Source organism: Scyliorhinus torazame, chromosome 9 (genome assembly GCF_047496885.1).
Source record: "Scyliorhinus torazame isolate Kashiwa2021f chromosome 9, sScyTor2.1, whole genome shotgun sequence".
In the NCBI taxonomy this organism is placed as follows: Eukaryota; Metazoa; Chordata; class Chondrichthyes; order Carcharhiniformes; family Scyliorhinidae; genus Scyliorhinus; species Scyliorhinus torazame.
The window spans coordinates 252734268-252749980 of NC_092715.1; the positions used below are offsets into that span (position 1 = coordinate 252734268).

Sequence of the window (15713 nt, forward strand, 5' to 3'; positions counted from 1 at the left end):
CTTTTGGTTTGGGTGAGGGGGGCCGACGAAAAGTTGGAAAAGGGAGGCGGGTGCTGGGGTGTCAGCCTGGCAGTGCCAGGGTGCCCAGGTGCTAGGTCGGCACCGACAGTTGGCACTGGCCCGGGGAGGGCGGGCCCTCACAAAATTACAGGGAGGTTCACGAGAGACGTGCCAGGATTGGGGAATGTCAAAAACTGTGTGGGGGGAAGGGGAACCTGAAAGTGGGTAGGGGGAGGGTTAAAGATTGGGGCAGCCTTCTAAAATGAAGCCCCGATCTGCGAGGAGAATCTGACCGGCAGGAAGTCTCTCCAAGTGGGACCTCGGTGGAGAGAATCTCCCCAAGGCCAAAAAAACCCGGAAACGTTCCATTGAGTAGTGGGATGTATCTCGGCGCTGCCCGCTAAAGGTGCCAATCAGCGGACTTGAACTCAAGTGGCTGAATCGACCCCAATATCTCACACTTGTCTAGACTGACATTTGAAAGTTTCTTAATGTCTTCTTGTTGAAATCCATCTTAAATGTTGACTATCTATTTCAATTAGGTGTCATTCACAATCTTAAAAATTGTTTTTTGATGCCACAATCTAAGTTGGTGATATCGATTGTGAATACAATCCTTCTTGAAGAATCTTGCTTTGGACACCATGAATTAGGCTTCAGAGTATATTAATAGCAAGTCTTTATGAAAAACTTGTAACTATATACATGTATACAGCAGAGAATACAGGTATGGAGCTGACCCCATCCTGTGTCTGGAAAATATCTCTGTCCCTCTGTAGACTTACCCTGGTCCTGGTTCGCCTGCCTTCTTACATCACAGTGGGTGGTACTGTACTCAGTCCACATTTAACCGTGTACGCGTCAGCCCCTACTATTAAACCTGTGGGACCCGACATCCCACCTTCTGCCATTCTGAATAGCTGCCCGCCACCACATTATCTGCTTTTCACCTTGTAAGCCAGCTAGTTGTCCATTCTCATACTTACCTCTGATTCTGTACGGTCTGTCTTTGCTCGTTAGTCTACTGTCCTCATCAAAGACCTTTTGGAAACCTTTCTGCATGATTTGCGTGTGCTTCTGCCATCAACCCAAGAAGAAACAGAAATACTTACTTTCAAACTGAAATCGGGCCGTCGGAGGCGGAGAACTACAATTCCCAGCAGAGAATGGGCACACATGCACAGTTCATGTTTTAAAAAAAAGTTTTCTGCACATACACCATTGTCAGGCTGGTGAATGGTGCAGTTTGTTTCTTTTATATTTTCAGTTAAAATCAGTTTCAGGGTGGCACGGTGGCACAGTGGTTGGCACTGCTGCCTCACAGAGACAGCGACCAGGCTTTGATTCCGACCTTGGGTCACTGTCTGTGCCGAGTCTGCACGTCCTTCCCGTGTCTGTGTGGGTTTCCTCCGGGTGCTCCGGTTTCCTCCCACAGTGCAAATATGTGCAGGTTAGGTGCATTGGCCATGCTAAATTGCCCCTTCGTGTCCAAAGATGTGAAGGTTAGGTGGGGTTATGGGGATAGAGTGGGGGAGTGGGCATTGGTAGGGTGCTCTTTCAGACGGAGAATGGGCTCCTTCTGCACTGTAGGGACTGTAGCGAGCATTAGAGTATAAGTCAGATTTTGTAAGTGGGTGCAATATATCTGTACAGCTGTGGTTGGTGTGAGGAGTAATGTAATATAGTTCATTTTTCATGTTGAATAAATGGTTTTATTCCTCTGTTCAATGTTCATCAGCAGACTCCTGTGACCTTGTTCAGTAGCCACCTTCTACGCTTCTCAACAAAAAATAAAAGTGATTTTATTAATCGAGCCAGGTTCTAATCTGGGTTCTGACTTGTCCAGTAGTAACATCAGCTGGGCTAACACTTCAGATAACTCATGGCTTTTCTGGTCCATTTACAGCTTTTGTTTTAAAGAGGGGAATACAGAAATAGGCCTCAATTTCCTTCGAGAATAAACGGCATTGCAGATGTTCAGTGACTAGTTTTGTGCTGCTGGATTGAGTTACTGCTTCTAGACTTCAACAGAACACGTCAGAGATACACCATACACATGGATATTTCTACATTTCTTACAGATAAATGTACCCTGGTGAGCAGTGCGGTATATTTCAAAAACAGTATAGTATGGATGCTGGGAATCTGAAATGAAAACAGAGTTAAGGTTTTGAGTCCATATGACTTGAAATGTGTACTTTTTTTTCTCTCTCCACAGATGCTGCCAGACCTACTCAGTCTTTCCAGCAGTTTTGTTTTTTTATTTTGTGTTACAACAATGTCAAAAATGTCACATAATCGCAACAGGAAGCCATTTGGCCCATCAAATCTGTACTGGCTCTTCGAATGAGCATTATGACACAGTGCAGTTCGCCTGCCTTTTCCGTGCCATAACCCTTCACACAGTTTCCAAGCAAATAATCATTTAATCCCCTCTTGAATGCCTTGATTGAACCTGCCTCCACCTCATTTCCAGACAGTGCATTCCAGATACAAACTATTAGTTGGGTGAAAAAGCGTTTTTCTCACATTGTACTTGCGCCTTCTGCAAATCACTTAAAATCTGTGCCCGTTCATAAATTTAAAAGTTCATAAGATATAGGAGCAGAATTAGGCCATTCGGCCCATCGAGTCAGCTCTGCCATTCTATCATTGCTGCTATGTTCCTCATCTGCTACCTACAATGTTACAGACCAAGAGCTGGTTTGCAAAATCAGCCAGAGAACCTCCTCCCTAGAACACATGGCCGAGGAGCAGGAGTCGGCAATTTAGCCACCCGAGGCTAAACACCCTCAATGTGATCATGGCTGATCCCATCCTGGCCTCAACTCCACCGTCCTGTCTGTTCTCCATAACCCTTCAACCCATTACCAATTAAAAATCTGTCTCACACCTCCTTAAATTTACTCACTGTCCCAGCATCCACCACACTCTGGGGCAGCGAATTCCACAGATTCACAACCCTTTGGGTGAAGTAGTTTTTCCTCAAATCTGTTTTAAATTTGCTACCTCTTATTCTAAGATTATGACTTCTCATTTTAGAATGCCTCACAAGAGGAAGCATCAGCTCCACGTCTACTTTATCTATACCGTTTAGCATCCTGTGTACCTCAATTAGATATTCCTTCATTCTTCTAAACCCTGGAGAGTATCGGCCTAAACTGTTCAATCTCTTCTCATAGGACAAACCCCTGATCTCTGGAATCAATCCAGTGAACCTCCTCTGAACTGCTTCCAATGCCACTACATCTTTCCTCAATAAGGCAGCACGGTAGCATTGTGGATAGCACAATTGCTTCACAGCTCCAGGGTCCCAGGTTCGATTCCGGCTTGGGTCTCTGTCTGTGTGGAGTTTGCACTTTCTCCCCGTGTCTGCGTGGGTTTCCTCCAGGTGCTCCGGTTTCCTCCCACAGTCCAAAGATGTGCAGGTTAGGTGGATTGGCCATGATAAATTGCCCTTAGTGTCCAAAATTGCCCTTAGTGTTGGGTGGGGTTACTGGGTTATGGGGATAGGGTCGAGGTGTTGACCTTGGGTAGGGTGCTCTTTCCAAGAGCCGGTGCGGACTCGATGGGCCGAATGGCCTCCTTCTGCACTGTAAATTCTATGATAATCCATGATAAGGGGACTAAAATTATGCACAGCACTCCAGGTGTGGTCTTAATTAATAATAACAATCTTTATTGTCACAAGTAGGCTTACATTAACACTGCAATGAAGTTACTGTGGAAAACCCCGAGTCACCACATTCTGGCACCTGTTCGGGTACACAGAGGGATAATTCAGAATGTCCAAATTACCTAACTATATAGTTGCAACAACACTTCATTACCAAATTCGTTCTCGCTCCTTTGATGAATGGGAACAGTTTCTCACTATCTACTCTGTCCAGCCCCCTCATGATTTTGAACATCTCCATCGAATTTCCTCTTTGCCTTCTTCCCTCCAAGGAGGACAGTCGCAACCTCTCCAATCTATCGTCATAACTGAAGTTTCTCATTCCTGGAACCATTCTTGTCAACCTCTTCTGCACTCTCTCCAGTACGTCATCCAAAGTGCACATCGTACTCCAGCTGCGACCTAACTAGGTTCAGCATAACCTCATTGCTCTTGGACTCTATGCGACTATTGATGAAGCCTCAGCTGCTGTAAGCTTTATTAACTCCTCTCTCCGCCTCTCCCGCCACCTTCAATGACTTCTGCACATATAGATCTATCTGCTCCTGCACAGTATTTAGAGCTGTACCCTGTATTTTATCTGTCTGCTTCGCCCTCTATTTAACTCCAGTCAGCTCATGTTTAATGAATATTTATTATTTCATCACAACTGTAGAAACGTTTAAGTTTACTTTGATCTTGCACAATAACAACAACAACAAATTGCATTCACCCGGTGCCTTTTGTGTGGTAAGACGTTCCAGAATGTTTTTTTCAAACAAATCTGACCCAACCTATCGAAGGAAGAGCAGGTAATCAAAAGTTTTTTCTAATTCATTTGCAGGATGTAGGCCCAGCATTTATTGCCCACCCCTAATTACCCTTGAGAAGGTATTTGTGAGCAGGCTTTTTGAACCACTGCAGTCCAAGTGGTGTAGGTATACCCGCAATGCTGTTAGGGAGGGAGTTCCAGGATTTTGACCCAGCGACCGTGAAGAAACATCGATATATTGTGCTCTTTCCAAGGGTCAGTGCAGACTCAAAGGGGCAAATGGCCTCCTTCTGCACTGTAAAAGCAATGTATATTTCCAAGTCGGGATGGTGAATGACCTGGAGGGGTGATTCCAGGTGGTGGTGTTCCCCATGTATTTGTTGCCCTTGTCGTTTCAGGTGGAAGGGGCTGTGGGTTAGTAAGGTGCTGTTCAAGACGCCTTTCTGAGTTTCTGCAGGGCATCTTCTAGACACTGCTGCCACAGTTTGTTGGTGGTGGAGTGCGTGAATGTTTGTGGAAGGGGTGCCAATCAAGTGGGTTGCTTTGTTCTGGATGGTGTCGAGCTTCTTGAGTGTGGTTGGAGATGCGCTCATCCAGGCAAGTGGAGAGTATTCCATCACACTCCTGACTCGTGCTTCGTAGATGGTGGACAAGCTTTAGGGAGTCAGGAGGTGTGTTACCCGCTGTAGGATTGCTGGTCTTTGACCTGCTCTTTTACCACAGTATTTACATGACTAGTCCAGTACAATTCCTGGTCAATAGTAACCCCCAGTTTGTTGATGGTGGGAGATCCAGCAATGAATATCAGCCACTGAATGGCAAGACACGATGGTTAGATTCTCTCTTGTTGGAGGGGGTCACTTGTGTGGCACGGATGTTACTTGCCACTTGTCATCCCAAGCCTGGATACTGTCCATGTTTTGCTGCATTTGGACTTGGACTACTTTGTATCTGAGGAGTTGCGAATGCTGCTGAACATTGTGCAGTCATCAGAGAACATCCTCACTTCTGACCTTATGATGGACGGAAGTTAAATGATGAATCAGTTGAAGATGTTTGGGCCTACCCTGAGGAACCCCTGCAGTGATGTCCTGGAGCTGAGATGATTAATCTCCAACCACTAAGGCCATCTTTGTTTGTGCTAGGTACGACACCAACCAGGAGGGGGCGTTATCCCCGATATCCACTGACTCAATTTCGCTGAGGTTCCTTGATGACACACTCCGTAAGTCGCTGCCTTGATGTCAAGGACAGACACCCTCCTATTTTTAAAGTAACAATAACCAATTAACTCAATCAAATAAACTGAGGGACAGCACCTTAAAGTGATATTGCTTCAATCAAAAATCAAATCACACGAAAATTAAAACATTAAACCAAAACGTGATTAAAAGGCTCGATTAAATCCCATGATGCCCAGCAGGCATGGAAGGCCTCAATGGTGTCAGCAGACGTCGCATGCTCACTCTCTAGGGATACCCGACCGTGAATGTACCCGTGGTAGAGGGGGTAGACAGATGGGTCGACGACCCCCTTGGTCACCCGTTGCCTGAACCTCTTGATGCCGAGTTTAGCCAGGCCCGGGAGCAAGTTCACGAGGAGGTCCTCCTCCTCTTTTGCTGTCACTCCCTGCGTCGGCTGTGGGCAGTCATGCTCACCTCGCCTCTGGAGTTCTGAAAGGTCGATCAAGGAGGCATGTTTTCAGGGGCATCTTAATTTTGGGGATGACAATGGAACCCTGGTAAACTAGAATAAACCAGTGACTGAATGTTATGATGAAATTGTAAATATTGGACCTGAAATAAGCCTTTTCGAGAAAGTAGTCCTGCTGTATGCTATTCTTCTAGATATAAAGGGCAGCGTTCCAATGGTAGTTTCTTTGATGATTTTCTGCACTTATTCATGATATTTTTATGATCCACTTAGAGCGAGCCTACGAGTCTCTTTGGATCTCTCCTGTTTCTAGCTTTTCATCACTGAGAAAGTACTCTGATCTCGGCTGTTTAGGTCTGAAGTGGGTGACCTCGTGTTTGTCTACATTGGAAACTCATTTGCCGTAGTACTTTTCCCATTTGCTTAATTCATGAAGGGCTCTTTGCAATGTTATGCTTTCAGCTGCAATGCAGACAAAGCCACCGATCTGTGTCGTCAGCAAAGTTGTATCCATGACTTTGTTCCCCGTTATCTCCATCATTAATGAAAAAGGCGGACAGTTGAGACCCCAACACAGATCTCTGTGGACCAGTTCGAGTCACATCACATTCGCTCAAATGTTCAGAGAAAATTTTACGTCAGCAGTAAATCGCAATTAAAGCCAGAAGATGTTACACAACAAGACTGAGTGAAGGCATTTATTGTAGGCCATGGAATATGATTTTCCTCCCTGTTGTGCTGCACTAATTGCATCAGCGATTCAGATATATTAAGATGTGTGGCATTGCAGAGAGGAGATTTCAAAAATAATAATCATTTGTACTAAAGTTACCCTGAGCTTCACTAATGCTCCCCAGAGTGAAGCTGATTGTATCATTGATAAAAGTATTAGTCAGTGCAAGAAAAGTAATATTGCTGATGAGAATCGAAATAACCACAGACACCATTTGCATGACTGGATTCACGTCTTGTAAGGAATAGCATGCCAGTTCAGTTGGCACTAGTTTCTTGTGTCAAAATAAAGTGGAGAGATCCATTCATTACTCCACCTACGACACCATACCATGCTCTTGCCCCCACCCCGGCGAGTCATGTTGAAATTCCCGTCATCTTTGCACATCTGTACCTTATGGATCCATCCAGTGCTTCCAATCTTGGGCCGGATTTTCTGTTTTTGGGACTATGTCCCCACGCCGTCGTAAAAACGGTGGACTTTCATGCCAGAAAAACTGACATGTAAGGACCACATATTCATGCAGGGGGCTAGCATTGAACCAGCGTAAATCTAGAAGCTTTTGCTGCAGATATGGGCCCCCGCACTTCCGGGTCGGAGGCAGTGCATGCGCACGGCGGCGGCATCCAGCGGCCGCGCCTCGCTCCATAGTGGACTCAGACCGCGGAGATGGACCCTCAACATAGTGCCCCGGATCGGTTTAGCACCCAACCCTGACCGCCCGCCCCAAAATTGCCCGGCCACGTATTAGGCCCCCCCTGCCCTCCGATCGGCCTGCCCCCGACCAGGGCGGCCGTGGATTGAGTCCGCAGTCACCATGCTACTTTCACGACCGACAGGACCATGTTAGATCCACGCCGTTGGGACTTCGGCCGGTTGAGGGCAGAGAATGGTGGAGCGGACCTCCAGCAATGGCCGCAGGTACGTGATATGTGGTGCAGCGTACTCGGCGAGTACAAGGTTTTCTGGGCCCGGAGATTCGAGGAACCGGCGCCGGTCCCGATTCCGTGCGGGGAGATGGAATCTCCGCCCCGGTGCCGGCCGCGATTTTGACGTTGGGGTGCGGAGAATCCAGCCCCTTATTTCACAGCCTTAACATGCACAGCTCTGTGTGCCTTCAGTTACTCTGATTCCTACACTGTGACAGCTGTTAATGACGGCCACCATTCCAGACTTCTCCACACTGGTCCATGCCAACTCGTACTCACCCTTGCCCAGCGCTGAAGATCATTGAACCTTTTATGGCACCGTGTCCAGATGTGACGCAACATGGCACGCTGACCTCAGCTGCCACCCCTGCCCAGACCTTCTTCACTTGGTGGGGTGGCCTTCTCTTGCCATCCCGCAGCATGAGGATGCCTCGCCTGGCACTCACCGCCTCCCCGATGGTGAGCAGATACTTGTCTGAGAAATGGGGGCCTTAGTGCTCATCTGCACTGCCCTCCCAGCTGGCATGTCGCACAGGTGCTGCTGCCATCGCTTTTATTTTTGCTCCGCTCCCTATGCCTCCTCCATCCGCGGTTTGCCATAGGGGCGTTTAAATCTCCCACCAGGTCCCTATTGGACCCAGTGCCCGCCACGCTTCTGCTCCTGCCGGCAGCCCTTCTCCAATTTGGATGGTCCATTCCGCATTGGCCATCCTTTACTTGGCCAGCCAGTGTGACATCATAGTCTTTTCAACATTCATCGGAGGAAGAGGACAATGAGGGGACTTCCAGCCCCGCCCATCGCGCACGTCCTACATGCGCAAAATTCAGGCCTGTGTTCAGTGAGCAAGTGACATTACAGTTGCTAAGAGGACCTTTACTTTGCTTCTGCAGGCACGTCAGAAGTAAAATGTTAATTGTTAGCATAAATATTTAGTGACACAAGAATGGAATATCCAGCCAACAGCCCATTCTTCATTGTACTAAAGGGAGGTATCGTCTTCTGAATTATTACACATTACCAAATGTTGAAGTGATTCTTGGTTAACCCCTGTTACTGTGATTTATGCTTTAAAGCAGCCAGTTGAAAGACTATTGCGTGAGGCATTTTGATGATGCAGACTGTGGCACCAAGCCCCACAATCTGTAGAAGGTGAAGGCAGCTTTTCAAAGCAACTGAGAATAGATAATAAATGCTGGCCTTGAGTAATGCCTACATCTCATGAACAAATCAAAAATGATTTCCAATGACATCAACGCATTTTTGGAGAAGGATTGCACACATGAATTCTAATATCCAGTGATGTTTATTGTTCCGAGATTATCACTTCCTGTGAACTGAAAGCAACATGGTTAAACCCAAAACCCAAATCATAGCATCATGGAATTTACAGTGCAGAAGGAGGCTATTCGGCCCATGAAGGCTTCACCAGCCTGTGGAAAGAGCACCCTACTTAAGCCCATATTCCACCCTATCCCCGGAACCCAATAACCCCACCTAACCTTTTTGGACATTAAAGGGCAATTTAGCGTGGCTAATCCACCTAACCTGCACATCTTTAGACTGTGGGAGGAAACTGGAGCACCCGGAGGAAACCCACGCAGACACGGGGAGAACCTGCAGTCTCCGCACAGACAGTGACCCAAGCCAAGAATCGAACCTGGGACCCTGGAGCTGTGGAGCAACAGTGCTAGCCATTGTGCTACCGTACCACGCATGATCCCAAACAATGGTATGGGGGAAGTGCAGAAAGGGAGAGAGTGTAGGAACCAGCCTTCACAACCTGTGCCTTCACTTCTTCCTTTATTAAAACATCTAAATAAAACGCACAATCGTTTGTGATTTCTGTACGGACAAAGAGGTTTCTTGGAGGTTCCTGATATGTAAAGGAAGGTGGGTGTAGACTCTCCCCAGAAAAGATAATCAAATCGTGAAACTGCTTGTGGAATGCACAGCCCCATTGACTGTATATGAACAGGAACACAAATTTGATCACTGACAGGCTGAAGGCAGATTTTTTGTTTGACATTATTGGGCAGAATACTCTAACGAGTGCAAACTTAGAGGGAACATCTGCCCTTACACAGTCCTTAGATGCTGTCAGATGTAACAATAAAGGAGGTATAATGTCAGAAAGGCATCAATCTCGCAAGAGATGGTGGAAACACGGTATGGGTTCATTTTTTAGGTTATGCACATGCGAGCAGGTATACATTGCAATACAGCTTGAAGACACATTGGCAGAAGAGCTGTCCGTGTGTGCTCTACAAAAAAACAAAAGTAAAACTAAAACCGAATTGCATGACGGCACTTCATTTCTGGTGATTTCCTGCTGCATTCCTTCAGAGGTAAATTCCAGCTCTTGAGAATCCAGTGCCATGGAATACTCTGCTTTTCTAGTGCCATATACACAGGGAGAAAAACAACTGTGCATGTGACCTTTTTTTCCCATGTCTTATTGTCATTTCACAATGGCTGCAGAAGGTACGTAATGACAAGCAACCACAGCACCGAACTAGCCCACTATTGTGGGTGGGGAGAGGGAGATGGTAGGATATCTTTCTCCTCAACTCTCCGTTGTCCGGACCAAGATGTGTGTTCAGAGGGAATGTTTTAAACCTTTTGAGAGTTGTGATTTTCAGTAACAAACACAGAACAGACTTTCGGGTAAGTTTGAATGAGAAGAAATTATGAGGTGTATTCACACATTCAGCACAATTAAACAGGAGGGCATGCACACTTACCATATATAGACTTATATCTAGACTTCCAGAAGGCGTTTGATAAGGTGCTGCATTAAAGACTGATCCAGAAGGTGTGATCGCAGGGGATTGGGAGTAGAGTACTAGATTGATTGAGGATTGGCTGACTGACAGAAAGCAGAGGGATAAAGGGTCCTTCACTGGCTGGCAAACTGTAATGGGGTGCCACAGGGGTCACTCCTCGGAGCTCAACTCTTTTCAATCTCTATAAATGGTCTGCAAGAATAAGACCATAAGACATAGGAGCAGAATTAGGCCACTCGGCCCATTGAGTCTGCTCCGTCATTCAATCATGGCTGATATTTTTCTCATCCCCATTCTCCTGCCTTCTCCCCATAACCCCTGATCCCCTTATTGATCAAAAAACTATCTATCTCCGTCTTAAAGACATTCAGTGATTTGGCCTCCTCAGCCCTCTGCGGCAAAGAGTTCCACAGATTCACCACCCTCTGGCTGAAGAAATTCCTCGTCATTTCTGTTTTAAAGGATCGTCCCTTTAGTCTGAGATTGTGTCCTCTGCTTCTAGTTTTTCCTACAAGTGGAAACATCCTTTCCACGTCCACTCTATCCAGGGCTCGCAGTATCCTGAAATAAGGGACATAGAGTGTAACATAGCAACATTTGTGAATGGTACTAAAGTAGGTGGGAAAGCAGTCAGTAAAGAGGAGATAAAGGGTGGGATTCTCTCTTCTGGGGACCAAGACCCCACGCCGGTGGGAAAACCGATGCCAACCGCTCCGGCGTCAACAGCTCCCGAAAGTGAGGAATTCTCCACATTTTCGGGGGCTAGGTGGACGGCGGAGGGGTTGGCGCCGCTGCAGCTGGCGCTGAAGGGCCGCCACGAGTTTGCGCATGCGTGGAACGGCCGGCGTGATTCCATGCATGCGCAGACCGACCGCCGTATTTTCGCGAATGCGCAGGGGGTTCTATTCTCCATGCCAGCCCTCGGGCAATATGGCGGAGCCCTACAGGGGCCAGGCACAGAAGAAAGAAGTCCCCCCACGGAACAAGCCCGCCCGCAGATCGGTGGGCCCCGATCGCAGGCCAGGCCACTGTGGGGGCCGCCCCAGGGTCAGACACCCCCGTGCCCCCCCGAGGACTGCCCCCGCATACTCACCTGCCTGGTCCCGCCGGTGCATTAGGTGAGTGATTCATGCCGGTGGGACTGGCCAAAACTGGACGGCCGCTCGGCCCATCGGGGCCCGGAGATTCGCCGGAGGAGCCGCCGTCAATGGCCCCCGACCAGCATGGCCATAATCCCGCCGCAGCCCGAAATACGGCGCCGGAAAATAGGGCAGCCGAAGTTGGGGCGGCCGGGCGGGATTTGCGCCTCCCCTCGGGGGAGGTTGGAGAATCCCGGCCAAAGTGTTTACAGACAGATATAGATAGGCTCGGAGAATGGGGCAAAATTTGACAGATGGAGTTTAATGTGGAAAAGTGTGAAGTTATCCATTTTGGCCAAAAAAAAAGAAAGGCAATTTATTACCTAAATGGGAAGCAGATTCAAGATGTGTCTGGGCAGAGAGATCTGGGGGTGTTGTCTCTTGAATCGCAGAAAGTCGGTTTGCAGGTACAGCATGTAATTAAAAAGGCAAATAGAATTTTAGCATTTATTGCAAAAGGACTGGAGTGTAAAAGTAGAGAAGTGTTGGTGCAATTGTATAGGGTGTTGGTGAGACCACATCTGGAGTATTGTGTTCAGCATATCCAGCAGTGTTGGTGCAATGAAAGTTGTTGGTCAGAATTGGAGGAGCACAGATTTCTGATAGTATAATGATGGAGGAGGTTACAGATATAGGGAGGGCCTATGACAAGGACGAATTGCAAAATATGGATGAAAATACTAAAATTGAAGTGTTGTCATGCCAGGAGGTAATATAGCTCAATGAGTGCAAAGTTGCCTGGTGAATGGGATTTAGTGAGAGTCTGAATACTTAGCATAAACAGTGGAGAATTGGTTAATTAAGGGTATAAGACTATCCCATTTTTACAGCCACAAAAATCATTGTTTGAATGAAAATCAGTCAGGTTCTTCAATGGAAGACCTGCCCAGCTAGCCAAGTTAAAAATTCCCTCCTGGCCCTCCCCCCAGGACTTTCTTTATTCTTCCTGAAGGGATGTGTCACTCAAGCAAGCAACAACTCATTGATCTCTCACAAACGGACACAGTGCAAGGAGATAACACGTGGCCTGACTGAAAATGATGCTGCCACTTCGCTTGCAGCATGAATACTGCCAGACGAATCAGGGACATTCCGGATTCAAACTTCCAGGGCTGGGTTTGCAGTCCTGGGTCAAGAACCCAACGCCTGAATCACTTACGAGTTCCAACCCCGTGCTATCTCTGCATCGCTGTCTTCAAAGGCACATCACCCAGTTGGGCCGAAAGTGAGCTTGGTGCCCAATTAGTGGTGCCAAGCACTGCCAAGAGGCAAGACCTGATTTGTGAGTATAATCCTCAAAGGCAGAGGGCAATCAAAACTGGCCTTGCTGCTGCCTTGCGAAATAATGGAGACAGGAGGTCAGAGGGCCAGCTCAGAAAAGTGGCCAAATAGCCAAGGAAAAGCTTGCCTGCCTGGTCTGACTGAATAACACTTTTCACCAAAAAACGTGCTTCAGCACTGACATGTCTTGGTGGCTCCATGCCAGCTGTGCATCAAAAGGCTCACCAATTTGTGATTTCAAACTTGGCCTTTGGTCCCTCCCAGCCCAGTAACAAGAGAGTTCCTGGCTCTCCCCATCCACGCAACTTTGAAAATTCCAATGGGTCCCAGAAGCTTTATGACAGAGACATGCCATCCGGGAATGTGGTTTTCAAAGTGCACCTACGCCGACCTCACCTCCCATGGGTAATTGAAAATCAAGCCCTTAAAATCCACAAATCTAGTTGAGTTTTAACTCTCCAATGTGGGTTAAAAACACACAGGCAATTGGGATCTGTCACCATATTACTACAGAGATTTGAGGAAGGGAGGTTGAGTGCAGAAGACAGTTTACGGATGTTCTCCTAATTCAGATCTGTCTACACCTAAACTCCCCAGCTTATTCGGAATCAAATTCACCGTGACTTAAAAACAGTCACAAAGCAGCTGAACTTAACTTATGCACATGATCAAAAGACAACCGAATCCTCCTGATAGCGGAAGGAAGGCATTTGCTCAAAGACAATAAAGATAAACGGAAAGGTATGCTTTTGCACATCACCAGTCACCGTCCCAGGACTTTGGAAAGCCCATTATAGTCAATGAGGTATTTTTGAAGTGTTGGAAGTGATGATCTTGGATAGTATTATCAAGTACTGACTCTTGTCTGAGATTATGGGCAAAATTCTCCTACCCGCCCCGCCACATTTCTGCGCCGACCGGCCGGCGGGAGTCTCCGTAACACCGGCCGGTCAATGGGGTTTCCCATTGTGGGGCAGCCCCACGCCGTCGGGAAACCCCCCCGGTGCCGGCAAAACGGAGACTCCCGCCGGCGGAGAATGACGCCCATGATCTCTGCTTATTTATTGTAATTTATTGTTTGGGCAGCACGGTAGCACAAATGATTAGCACTGTGGCTTCACAGCGCCAGGGTCCAAGGTTCGAATTCCTGCTGGGTCATTGTCTGCGTGGGTTTCCTCCGGTTTCCTCCCACAGTCCAAAGATGTGCAGGTTAGGTGGATTGGCCATGATAAATTGCCCTTAGTGACCAAAAAAGGTTAGGAGGGGTTGTTGGGTTCCGGGGATAGGGTGGAAGTGAGGGCTTAAGTGAGTCGGTGCAGACTCGATGGGCTGAATGGCCTCCTTTTGCACTGTTTGTTCTATGTTCTATGTGATGAGCAAGAGTTAAATAAACATAGCATATGGCTTCCATTTACTAATTTATATTTGAATCAAGAAACGTTAACTCCCTGACACCTCTGAGCATTTGTGTGAAGCATTCTTTAGACTTCACTATTGGCAGAGACTGTATTGGAGAAAAAAACCCTGGCCACTGTGAACTAAGCTATCGTAATCATACCTCCAATCTCTTTACAGCAACCACAAGGTCGACGTCATCTATCTTGTATTTTAAGGTTATGAGGGGAAAAGTGTATTTTTGTCAAAACATTCACGTAAAAGTGATACAGATGTTTCTCTGCTACCCAGAATGTGACTCCTGTTGAACGGTCCCTACCATGTGTGGTGAAACCAGATGAGTTCTGGAACCGAAAGTGACTCTTTTCAACTTCCAGAATAAGAAGGATTGGCTAGGATTTGAGGTACGTGAACTTTGATGAGTTTTCCAACGTTGGTATTATGTACAGCTCGCAATATTATTTGGCGTTTGTTGTAAACAATGTTGTAATGGCACCCGCCCCCCCCGCCTCCATGGCACGGACAGCGACCAATGCAACTGGCCATTGACTTCGGTGGGACTGGAAGACCTACCACCTCCGCCACTGGAAAATTCCCTGTGGGGATGACGGGAATCACAGCCCCCTTGCCTCAAGAAATTGGGGTGAATTCTCCACCTATTCAGCCGCATGCTTCCCAGCGGCACTCCGTCGCTGGCAGCGGGGTTCTCTGTTCCCGCCATTGGCCAATGGGATTTCCCATTGTAGCCACCCCATGCCGACGGGAAACCCGCGTGAGGGGTGCGCCGACAGAACAGAGAATCGCGCCGGCGGAGAGTTGACTCAGGCTGTGCTGCAATTCTATGAGCGCCAATTGCCCACATGGGAAGTGTGAACCACAATGCCAGTGACTGGCTATTTAATTGTGAACGTGAGGAACCGAGGCGTACGGTCTTTGAGGATTGTTGGATAGGAACTGACGACACCCACGACAGACCTTTTTCTCTGCTTCATAACTGAGACTGATTATAAAGCTCTTGGAGTCATCTCACTTAACCTGAGCATAGAATGGGGAATTAAACATGGGATATTCATGCTCTGCTCACTTCAGCTAATTGCAAGACAACGTGCCTGACCCATTCGGGGGTACCCTGGGAGTCTAATCAAGTCTGATTTATATCAGAAAAGATACGAAGGCCATCTTTGGGGCATGTGCTGAATTCTCAAAGTATTTGCATTCTCCTCAATCTAATTAGCTGACAAATATATTAATTCAGAATGAAGATTGTAATTGTGCAAGATGAAAATGTATTGTATGTGATCAAGCATTCATGTGGATTGGGAGAATTTACAATTCTCATTCTTGTGTTTATGTCCCTCCATGATCTCACACT

At 47.2% G+C, this 15713-nt stretch overlaps 1 protein-coding gene across 3 annotated transcripts in view; it reads left to right on the plus strand.

The window, feature by feature from the left end:
* Positions 1-15713, plus strand: part of lingo2 (leucine rich repeat and Ig domain containing 2) — an 840266-nt gene that overhangs the window by 156751 nt on the left and 667802 nt on the right. For 2 of the 3 annotated variants that reach the window (XM_072517268.1, XM_072517266.1), the window contains exon 2: positions 14633-14745. The exons of the other annotated variant lie outside the window; for it this stretch is intronic. The gene's annotated coding sequence lies outside the window, so the exon portion shown is untranslated. The remainder of the gene's footprint in view (positions 1-14632; positions 14746-15713) is intronic. 3 annotated transcript variants of the gene reach the window in all.